Raw genomic sequence first — 12,777 nt, 5'->3', positions numbered from 1 at the left:
CATCCACAACATCCCCATCAAGGACCCCCATAGTGGTATTAGGGCCCTTCTCCTTCTTGTCCCCAATGGGGTCTTCCTCAGAGTCCAAATTCTCGATCACTGGGGTCTTCTTTTTGCGGCTTTTGGAAGCAAGTCTGGAGGATCACCTTTTAACCTCGGAATCCAGGGAAGGATTGTCATTCTCAGCATCCTCAAAGGAAGAACTGACATCAAAGACAATGAGTTTGCGTTTAGCGGGGGTTTTGCCTTTGCCCTTGGACAGGGAGGGGGAAGCATTGGGAGAGGCAGATAGAGTTAAACTAGGGGAGACCGTCGATAAGGAAGTAGCCGAGGCATAAGAAGGCGGGGGCATAGTGGCCTTAGAAAAGCCCTCATGGGGATATTGGAAGAATATAGGGAAAGCCATAGATAGGGCCATGAGCTGCTGGGGAGTTGGCATGGGGGGCTGAGAGAGAGAGAAAGATTTTTGGGAGGGGGGGGGAGAGAGACTCATGGAATTTATACAACCTGTAAATGAGGCCCTGGTGGAGGAGGTAGGGAGGCTTATCCCCATGCTTGGGGTCCATGGTGTCTTTAACAGAGCTCTTTATAGAGTGCAGTAAATAAAATGACAGACAAAGAAAATCATTGTTACAAAAGTGATTGAGGAGGGGCAAATGGTAGTAGTAGAGGACCTTATACCTGTCTTCGAGAGTGAAGTACTTCATGATTATTGAGAATATTATTTTTGATTAAAATAAGTGGGAAAGGGTCTCAACTTATTATAAATTTGAAACAATAATCATAAAAAAATAGAATTGGAACAAAACCATTCATGAAAATAATGAAATAAGGCAACCAACAAAGCAATAGCAAAGCTGGATTTGAACATATTACAACCTATTTTGAATAAGAGCTTTGGGATTGTTTATCTAACATCCTGACTTGGTTATTTTTATTCAAAGCTTTGTGACTGCTTATCTAGAATATTTGCTTGCATCTTATTATTTATAATGGAAAATTAAAAGAAAAGTAAGATAAACTAAATTATGAAAAAAATAGAGAAGACTAAATTAATATAATAGGAAAATTTATGTGTTCATGTTTGTTTGTTTTTTGTGTTATTTTGAGGTAATATTTATATATAGTGATAATTAGCATGATTTTTATGTGAAGTTGGACTCATTCTCCTTGTCTCTTTATCTATTTACACATATATCTATATATTAATCTTACTCTATTCATTAACATACGAAGTTCTATACATTCATCTTAATAGCTTGATTAACACGCTTAATTATTTATCTACTTCCATTTAGCCATTTATTGTGTCAAGATCTAAGCTATATTCCATAATGGAACAAGTATGTAGTCACACAATTGTTCCTTTCTAATTTAAAATCCAAAATTCAAGCCCCCTTTACCCTTCTATCATGGAGCAACTACACAAAAAATTTTGTGTGACTTGATGTTTGAGATAGTATCAAATACACTCAACGCATTCATTCTAATAATATCTCTCATATCCATCAATATTTCAAATAAAATGAGCATTCTATAAAGGAATCGATAGAAAAACTCTTTAATTAGGTGAAACAAATAGAGTAAAAAATCTACATCTTAGGCTTTTGTCTATTATTTCCAATATTTTTCAATTTCAAAAAATTGATAAAGTTATAGTGCCCTTGCAACTCATTCGTATGGCAACCTAACAAAGGTATTCATTAATTCAACTTTACCATAATTTTAGAAGAGCTAAAGTATAACAGTGAGCATCAGACAAAGTTGCTAGACATAACCTTATAGATTGCTAGGTCAAATCCAAAGCATGTATATAGATTTGTGATATGAATTTGTCTTACACCTAAAAACTTCTCATATGGTAAACTATGGATCCATAATATATTTCTATGTGATTTCAATAATAGAGAGGTTTCATTTCTGTATTATTTTGAGGTAATGATAATTAGCATTCATTTTAATGTGAAGTTGGACTCATTCTCCTTGTCTCTTTATCTATTTACACATATATCTATATATTAATCTTACTGTATTCATTAACATACAAAGTTCAATACATTCATCTTAATAGCTTGATTAACACACTTAATTATTTATCTACTTCCATTTAGCCATTTACTATGCTGAGATCTAATTTGTATTCCATAATGGAACAAGTATGTAGTCACACAATTGTTGCTTTCTAATTTAAAATCCAAAATTCAAGCCCCCTTTACCCTTCTATCATAGAGCAACTACACAAACTTTTGGTGTGACTTGATGTTATGAGATAGATCAAATACATTCAATGCATTCATTCTAATAATATCTCTCATATCCATCAATATTTCACATAAAATGAGCATTCTATAAACGAATTGATAGAAAACTCTTTAATTAGGTGAAACAAATAGAATTAAAAATCTACATCTCAGGCATTTGTCTATTATTTCCAATTATTTTCAGTTTCAAAGAATTGATAAAGTTATAGTGCCCTTGCAACTCATTCGTATGGCAACCTAGCAAAGGTATATGTATATATGTATATATGTACATACATACATACATACATACATACATATATATGTATGTATATATATATATATATATACATACATACATATATACATATATACATATATACATGTATATATACATATATGTATATATATACATGTATATATACATATATGTATATATATACATGTATATATACATATATGTATATATACATGTATATATATACATATATGTATATATACATGTATATATGTATATATGTATATATGTATGTATGTATATATATATATATATGTATGTATGTATATATATATATATATATATATATGTATATATATGTATATGTATATGTATATGTATATATATATATGTATATGTATATATATATATATATATATATATATGTATGTATATATATATATATGTATGTATATATGTATATATACATATGTATGTATATATATATACTAGACACACACACACACACACACACACACATATATACATGTTAGGATTAAGTTTTAGTCACCTTTAAAATCCATGGAGAGGGTGTACTTGGATCCCTCTCTAAGTCACATTAAAATTATTTTTAATTATTATACTCTCAAGTAGGGATATGATCATGATACTCGTATAGATAATTAGTATTTTTCAAATAATTAGTATTTTCCAAATACTTTGTGAAGATATTATTTAAATTATCTTCTTGGTGAAGTTTATTTACATTATTGTGTTGAACCTATGACCAATATAATCTATTATCCAAATATAAAATGGATAGAAGAAGGATTTATTATAGAATAAATTGTAAGTTAAATCTTAGTCTTAAAGTACAAGATGTAATTGATATTATGGTAGAATCACAATCTACATGTGAAAACAAGGACTCAAGTAAGTCAATTGATTCCTCTTCTCATCAAAATAAAGTTTGTGTAACATAAAAAAATTCCTATCTTTATAATTTTATGCTTTTTTTTCTCTTTCTTTCATGACCATTACTTATTGTTTCTATAGGTTCATTTTAACCCTTATATTAGGTGTTTCCCCTCCCAAGATGCTTAATTATTTCTTTCTATGGTCTCTTTTTGTCCAATTTTATATCACCTTTTATGCTAGCTTTGTGATTTCTTAGTGTCTTATCATTTTAGAGACAAAATGTTTAGATGTTAGTGTGAATTTTTTGGTGGCTATTTTAAAGTATCTTTTCACTTGTCACCTTCCTAATTCAATACAATCCACTTGAGATGAATATAATTTAAATAGATTTCTTGTTAGCATATTACATTGTAAGGATAAGTATGTTGAGCAGTTGATGATTGGTTAAACTAACTCTCCTAACTCTCCTTGTGTGTGTGTATACATATATGTATATACATATGTATATGTATATATATGTTTGTATGTATATGTATGTATATGCATGCATGCATGTATGTATGTATGTATGTATGTATGTATGTATGTATGTATGTGTTTATGTATGTATTTATGTATGTATTTATGTATGTATATGTGTGTATATATGTATATATATGTATGCATATATACATATACACACACATATGTATGTGTGTGTATATATATATGTGTGTGTGTACATACATACATACATACATATACATATATGTATATACACACACACATATGTATGTATATACATGTATATTTGTGTGTGTGTATATATATATATATACTTCTTTTGTGCACGATTGAATGACACACATTGAGAAATATTTCTATCAATTTGGTATCAAAGAATGTAAAATCATTAAGCATGTGATAGTTTTGTGATGGATAACTTGGTATCCATAAGAAATTTAAAAGAGTAGATGTGTGAAGGATCCATGTGAAACATTAAACATTTGTATATACTTATTTTGTGCATGATTGAATAACACACATTGAGTAATATTTCTGTCAATTTGGCATCAAAGAATGTAAAATCACTAAGCAAGTGATTATTCTATGATGGATGGTGGTATCCATAGGCAATTTAGAAGAGTACACGTGTGAAGGATCCATGTGGAACATTGAACATTCCTATGAATCATAGAATGCAACAATTAAAAAGTATGCATGGAATGATTTTATTGGATTTCTCTACCAAATGCTTTGAGAAAACATAATATTGAATTTTAAATTTTTTTAAACTCTTAACAATACTATTTTTAGTTTTATTTTTGTTCTTTGTAAGGTTGAAACAACAACTATGAAATTAGTTTTGGTAAATACATATAAAGTGTGTAAAATCTTAGACAAAAAATCTTATATATTATCATTTTATTTAATCTAGATAAATGCAAATATATGTTTTGAAATAATTTTATTTTCATAAACTAACATCAGGGATTTTTTATTTATTTTTTCAATATTTTATTAGCCCCACTCTATATGATGTTCAATTTGTTGTAAATATATAGGTCATACATCAAGTAGTTCATAAGTGGTCCCAATATCCCTTTAGACCTATATATATTTTTAACTACACAAGATCTTTTTTCTCCAACATTTTCCTTGCTAAAAAATTAAGTACACACATTTTCTATTCGATTAACAATTTATCGATTTCAAATGCATGAGAACACTTCATCCACAAAATGTTCCTAAAATATTCAAGCAGTTGCTAAACAAAATAAGCTAGGTAGCTACATGAGACCCTCTTATTGTGTACTAGTTTATTCAAAGACAACATTTTTCTATTTCAAAATAGGGCATCTATTTATCATTTTCATGTGTGAATGAGGTGATAGGTGAATTGATAAGTCAACCAATATGGACAAGAATGCTATTCAATGGAGTGACTCACATTTATTATAAAGTAAATGATTATTTTATTTTTGACGAATATACATATATATAAATATATACATGATGAACATACATATATATTTGATGATAAATTCATTTTATTGAGAGAAAGATTTTTCATCATTCTATGATCATATTTCACACACCCATTTTCCATGTCTTACATCTCACCATTTAAAAAATCCATTTTACATTTCGTACATGCATGCCTATCTCATCATTTAGAGGAATACTAGGATAATTTTGTGACTTTCAACAAACTTGTTGATGATTCAGTATATTTTTCAACACAAAATTATGTAAATCATCATGATTTGAATCTATGACTTACATTATATCAGCATGTACATTAACAAGCTATACTACAGAAACAATAATGCTTTTAATAATTATATTCACATTTATTTCAAAAAAAATATGTTTTTCATTTTTTAATCCATCTTACATAATATAAATGCATGCACAAAGACCATACACATGTCTATTTGATAGACATAAATACCAATAATATAAAACTTCAACTTTTATGGATACAAACAAATAGAGCTTAATCAAGGTAGATATATATAAAATACAGTTGAAATGGAATCCAGCAGAAGTGGATTGAGGACGTTGCATTATTTTCACCTTCTCTTGCCGTGGGTCTCATTAATTTGATGGTTTTGTAAATACTTTTCTGTACTGATAAGAGTTCAAACCTATGTGCCCTAGGGGGTTTAACATTTTTATATATTTGTATGTTTGGCATTCTGTAGGCTTTTAATCCTTGGATACTCTCCATTCTCGATGCTTCTGTTATTTACAGTAGAGTAAATGTCAAACATTCTCATTATATGAAAACCAAACAGCAACGCAAGTCAAATATTTGTTCAACTACCTACTCACTCATCTCACCTATATTATATCCACCACCACCGTAAAGAAATATAATACCAACAAATATTGATAGCTTAGATAGGTAATTAAGATAATTATTATTGGGAGGATAGGTTTAGATAAAGAAACATGTTTTTCTAAGGATAAAAGATGTCTTCTTGAAAAAATTAAAGGAGATGCAGTAAAACAATTTCTTAAAAACATAAAATCTAATCTTTGGAAGTTTTCTATTTAAACAACGAATTGGTTTTCATTTGAGGTTATGTAATATTTGTTTTTAAGTACAACAATAAAACATAGTTTGGAAAGAGAAATCAGTAATTAGAGTCTAGTTTTGTTGGTAAAAGATATAAGCAATAATGAGAAAAATATATTCTTCTTTTTCTTTGTGAAGACAAATCCAGTATATTTGCAGGCATAAAATAAATTATTTGTAGAAAGGAAAGTGGAATTATTGCATTCAAGGTATATTTAGTGCTTTAACTCGGTTATAATGATAGATGTCTATATTGTTATTCTTTAGAATCTGTATTTTTGTATTATTTCCAATGGTATTTTCAATATGATTGTAAGTGAGTAATCTTCATGTACATGGTTGTATGTAGATGATGGAATCATGTATATACATCTATGCATGTTTCATATTTTATGCATCTGTTTAATGACTTATTAAGCATGCCATGAAGGGCACTATATTGAGGTGTCTCCTATAGGGGTTAAGAGATAGTCTTTTATTGCTTTCAAATGAAATAACTATTGGGTGTTAAAGATGAGACATTATCACAAATAGCCATTATTAAGCACATGCTCTTTTCTTGATCGACCATTCTATGTCTTCATTTTTGATATCCTTATATGCTTTTTATGAGACTCTTATATGCTTTCTTATAGATACTCTTGAATACTCTTGTAAACTTGTGTATGCAGAGATGTGTTTTAGTATCACCTATGATTATAGTCTTGTATATTTCTTGAAAAGTTGAGAAAATTGAATTACGGTTCTAATTATTTTACAATTAATGGAGGTTTGTTTGAAAATAAGATCCTTGATAATTTAGCAAGTGCATGGATTGATAATATTACATGCATAAATGCTCACGTTACAATCTATGTATGCTTAATAAGCATTCTTATGTAACCATGATGTTGTTAAATTATCTTAAAAATAGATAAGACATATTACACTATTCCATTACTCTTACTGAATTTGCATTGTTAGTCTACCTCATGTTGGGTCGAGTATCTTTGATAACATGAAAGATTCTGGTCAAGTGTAACTACTTCGTGGTAGGGCGGATACACGCTCCGACAATGTTCTTGCCTCTGATGTGATTGTGGGAGAAAGATGTCATGGTAGTCATCATGTTTTGTTTACAATGTATTCATTACATTTGATCATGTGGTCTATTGTAAAGCTATATGTTTACACATGATATATCTTGTTATCAACCTATGTACTCTAACTTTATATGTCAAAATGTAATTTCATGTCTTTATCTTATATATTTATACACGTGGCATTAAAGTATGCTTCTTGATGTGTAATTTGTGAATTATGTTAATTTGATATTATGGTGGTCTTTACAGAGTTAGTGTGATTAGAATTGAAGATAAAGAATATGCAGAATGTAAGTTTTTGTTAAAACATCAAATTGAGGTTTTTGACTAGATATTTCCTCCTCATTAATAATAACTTATAGAGATTTTAGGTATCACCTATTTTAAGAAAGTCAATAGAAGGTTAATAGTGTTGTATGATGAGATAGTGGATTAGATAATATATAATTTTTACCCATTTCTAATTGAGATGATAGGAAGTGTCTGCTAGTGTTAAGAAAAAAAAATAATTGTGAGTTGTACAATAAGACAATAGTTTAGATAATACTTTTGTTGTTTCTTTTACTGATTTTCAATTTAGTTGATAAGGAGCCCTCTTTTAGTATGTTTATTATGTAAGTTGTATGATAAGACAATGGATTAGATAATATTCTTGTTCCTTCTTCTACTCACTAGCATGTTAGATAATATGAAGCCACTTTTCCAACGTTAACAAAATAAAATTAAACAATACTAATCATGTATACTATATGATAAGATAGTGGATTAGATAGTACTTATGTTCTTTCTTCTACTAACTTCCAATTTAGATGATTTGGAACCCCTCTCACTAATAGTTTTCTCGTAGTAGCTGATTTGTTTATTTATATTTATGTATTGATTATGACTTAGTAGACATCACATTTTTATAGATATCAACTCATCATGTCTAGATTATGTTATCACTTCATCAATGTAGTTTTATACCTAATTCCATACCACTTTCTAGCTGAGCTACTTTTATCAATTAGAACTCTCTACTTGTGACAACGAAACATACTTGTGACAACTTAACTATCTTCTAATTTAGGTGTACCATTATTGTAATCAACTTATTCCACAACCAAAATGTCTATATCTATACAATCCAATTATTTCTATAAAAAAATAAATATACTTTTTAATCTTAATTTGTTTAATATATGATGTCATACCTTGTCAGCTTTACGTAAATGAGAGAAGAATGGGCTATTTTTGTTGTTATTTTCATGCCTGACATTCCGTCAACGATAAGACAAAGAGGCAAGTAAAACAAAAAACGTCAAAAGCATTGCACCGCCTCCATGACCCTCGATTTTATTACAGACTTGCTCAATTCAATAAACAATCAATATTTTATTTTATTTTATTAATATTTGATTTGGCTTCTTATGAAGCATTAAATGTTTGATTTTATCATGTCGACGTGGAAAGCATATTCAATTTCTTTTTCCGTACGGGAAGAATTTGTCGCCATGCTTGTGAAGCGTTTTCTCATTCGTTACCGTCAACGTTGACCAAAGTTAACGTCGACACCGACGTCGGTCGCAGCTTTCGACTATTAGGGTTTATAATAAGTATATTATTATTATTTTCATCATCATCGTGGCACCATATTCCATGACAAATGAGGGAATAAGGATGGGAATAAATAGGTTTTAATTGAATGAGTTGGGGTGATGGAGATAGTCCACCAACTCGATCAATATCATATTATGATTTCAAAGCTACATTATTATGTATTTATAATTTTTGCATATGTACCTTTACTAGGGTAAACGGATTTCAATTTTTTTTCCCTCTTTTCTAAGGATAGATCAGTATCAGATTATGATTCCAAAGCTACATTATTATGCTATTATTATTATATTAATTGTGTTTTCATGTGTACCTTCACTAGTGAAAATGGATTTCAAATTTTATTTTCTCTTTTCCAAGGATTTGTATTTGTATTGTTCTAATAACAAAGTCTTATTTTCAAATGACAATGAACTATCATGATTTACAAATTTTGAATCTTGATTTATGTGATGGTTCATTCGATTCGATTCAATACAATCAATTTTGGTCAATCTAAGTTCAAATAGATTAACAGAGATAAGGGATTGATCATTCATCTCAATTGTGGTCAATTATGTTCATGTTGTTAATTCATATTCTTACGATCAACATCATTGAAATGCATGTATATACTATATTATGTAATATTATTAAATAAAAAATATAATAAACTATGTATTTCTAAATATTGATTTATAGTAAAAAATATTATATTAATTATATTAAAATAAAATAAAAAGGAGTTATTTCCATAATGTGTCAGTTAAGTGGTGGTTTTAATGTTGTGACCACCATGGTTTAAATGCTTGTTGGTGATTGTGATCGTAGGCTTGTGTCTTTGTTAACCCAATGTGCTCTCAGGTTTGAGCCTCAACATTGTTAAATGGAGACCTCCTCCCTCATTTGTGACATCACTAGTTCATAGCTCTGAGTCAAAAACATTTCATGTAATACTGGAAGGTGTGTCATGCTAGCATCATTGATCATGTTCACACACACACAATGTTCAAGGGCTTAAGATCAAATGGTTAAAGTATTGGGTTTCATTATGGAAATCCATTTTGAAATCTCTTAAGTTAATTTTAAATGGAAACTCTTGATTTTCTACTAAATGACTTCTAGCAGCAATTTATAAATTGTTATCTAATTGTTAATGATGTTAAAAAGATAAATGATATATTATTTAGAAATACTTAGATAATAATATCATTTGAATCAAATAAATATTCACAGATTATTAAAGAATTCTTAAACAAATACTATTTAAATATAATGTTATATAATAAAAAAATTAGAATACATCCGATCTTTAAAAACCCTAGTTTCCACATAAAGCTTAACAAAGTAGTTAATCCATGATTTAATGGTAGTAATAGTAAAATATTACAAATGGAATCTTCCTTTAGCATAATTAAACGCCAATCAACATGAAAATAACTCTTTTAGAATTTATAAAAATGTAAACATAATAGGGTTTTTGACTTAAAAAAAAGTAAAGCATATTTACCAATCAAATTTGACTTTATTATGTTGATATTTCACACCAAAAACATACACAATTTCTTCAAAAGAATTCTTGCAAATATTACATTTTATTGAACAATTTTTTTAATTTATTTTTTAATAATGAAGTAGTCATATGGAAGGGCTTCAAGATTTATAATTGATTTGACTACATGGTGAATTAGAGGATAAAAAAGTAAGATAATTTGTAGTCTATAAGATTTGTATTGTATGTTTGTGAAATCATAGATTAATATGTAAATTCATATTAGAGATATGTAGAAGAAATTGGAAAATTAAATTAACCATGCATCAAATATTTATACATAGATTATATACAATAATGTTGGTAATGCAACTTTTCTAAGCAGTGCATGGAGTTGCACTATGTAGTATAATGATGTAGGAAGTTATACTAGGGTTATGTGGTATGCATTAAGAGAAGATGAGTGTATAGGTAGTGCAAATGTGTGAGGCCAAGGATATGCATATTGTGCTTGAATTATTTTCTACTCCTTGACAAGGAATAGTCTCAATGGCAAGCTACAAAAGTGAAGGGAGGTATAGTTTGAGTATACTTGTGTCAAAGATGAAATATAGAACAAAGTATTCTAGGATGTTGAGATTGAAGGAATTCTTACTAATTGCATGCAAAATGGTATAAAGACAATAAAACAATGGCTTAATCTTGTGGTTTATACTACATATGTATTTTATAAAGATGCATCCAAATTTTATCACTAAACTTAAAGTTATGTACCATGCAATGGAGATTATGAAACTCTTTTGTACTTTTGTTAGTGGCATAGATTGATTTGTTAGGCCCATTGATGGAGGTCTTGGATCTATTATATTATTTTTTTCACTTTATATACTTCCTATTCATAAGTATGTATCCTAGAGGTTGATGGTGCATGGTATGCACCATTATTTGGAACCAAAGATATTTTTAGATAGGGCCCTATGTTGGATATTAGAGTTGTTGGAATGTGTTGTTGTCATTGATGCCAACATATTCCTATGTTTTTGTGCTCTGGTGTTGAAGAGCGTTATTTTGGTTGTTATATTGCAGATATGTTGATATAGATTTAACGATTCAAAGATTAGTATCCTCAGTTGATTTAGCATGAGTTTCAGTGTTGGACAAAAGGTGATTTGATCAAGTTATGAGGTCCGGTGTAATGACTGGTTTTTGTATTGGTTTTGTATTGTAAAGTTGTGATTTCTGGTTTGTATTACTTCAGAATTGATTTATTATGTTAAGTGGATTTTGGAGTGTTTGGGATGTTCATGTGTGTCCTCAGTCCGAGTGGTTCATGATTTGAAACTTAACAAGCATATCTTTTAGTTTGTGCATAAGTTATGTTGGTGTTCTTGAGCTCTGGGAGGGAGATGATGATGATTCTAGTAATCCGAGTTGTTGTCGAGGAATTCGCATTGCTTGTTGATATTTTTTCGATCATGCTCTTGTTAGGTCCCGAAGACAACTAAGAGGGGGGGGAGGGGGGGGTGAATCAGTTGTCTAATAATTTCAAACCAAAAATAACTTAACCAACCTTAATGCTTAATACCGGAAAACCAAACTTTATGCTGGTAGACAGTTTATCAGTTAATTGCAGTATCGGTAAAGATTAATGCATGAAACAAAAAGATGATAATATCCACAACATATAACACCAGTATTTGTACGTGGAAACCCTATAAGGGGAAAAACCATGGTGGGAAACCTTACCCGCAATCAGATGATACTACTGCAAATAGTATGTGTATACAAATGGGGTCTACACATGTAGAAAGGCCAAGCGCCTAGAGCTCACTACTCAAACATAAATAGGAGTCACACTGACTACAATTGGATGATTAAATCAAATAATGATGTACTACTCAAAATAGCATCTTCATATGCTGGATTCAGTACTGGTGTAGTTCTGATTACCTTTACAAAAACCTTGTTTCACCTTCAGATGATGTCTGCGTGTATAGCTCTGCTTAATCTTGCATATACCTTCTTACAATTTCTTTTCCCAATCGCATACCGATCTTACAAATAAGATCTTACATATATACCATAACCTAAGACCAATTTTAGCAGGTCGGCTCTAAAAGATATTACAATAAAACAATTACAAGTAAATCAATAACCGATGTAATATTTGATTCAACATGTCAGCTTAA

The sequence above is a fragment of the Cryptomeria japonica genome, chromosome 9 (assembly GCF_030272615.1).
Source record: "Cryptomeria japonica chromosome 9, Sugi_1.0, whole genome shotgun sequence".
In the NCBI taxonomy this organism is placed as follows: Eukaryota; Viridiplantae; Streptophyta; class Pinopsida; order Cupressales; family Cupressaceae; genus Cryptomeria; species Cryptomeria japonica.
The sequence above is the reverse complement of the archived record's forward strand: the minus strand, read 5'-3'. Positions refer to the sequence as shown.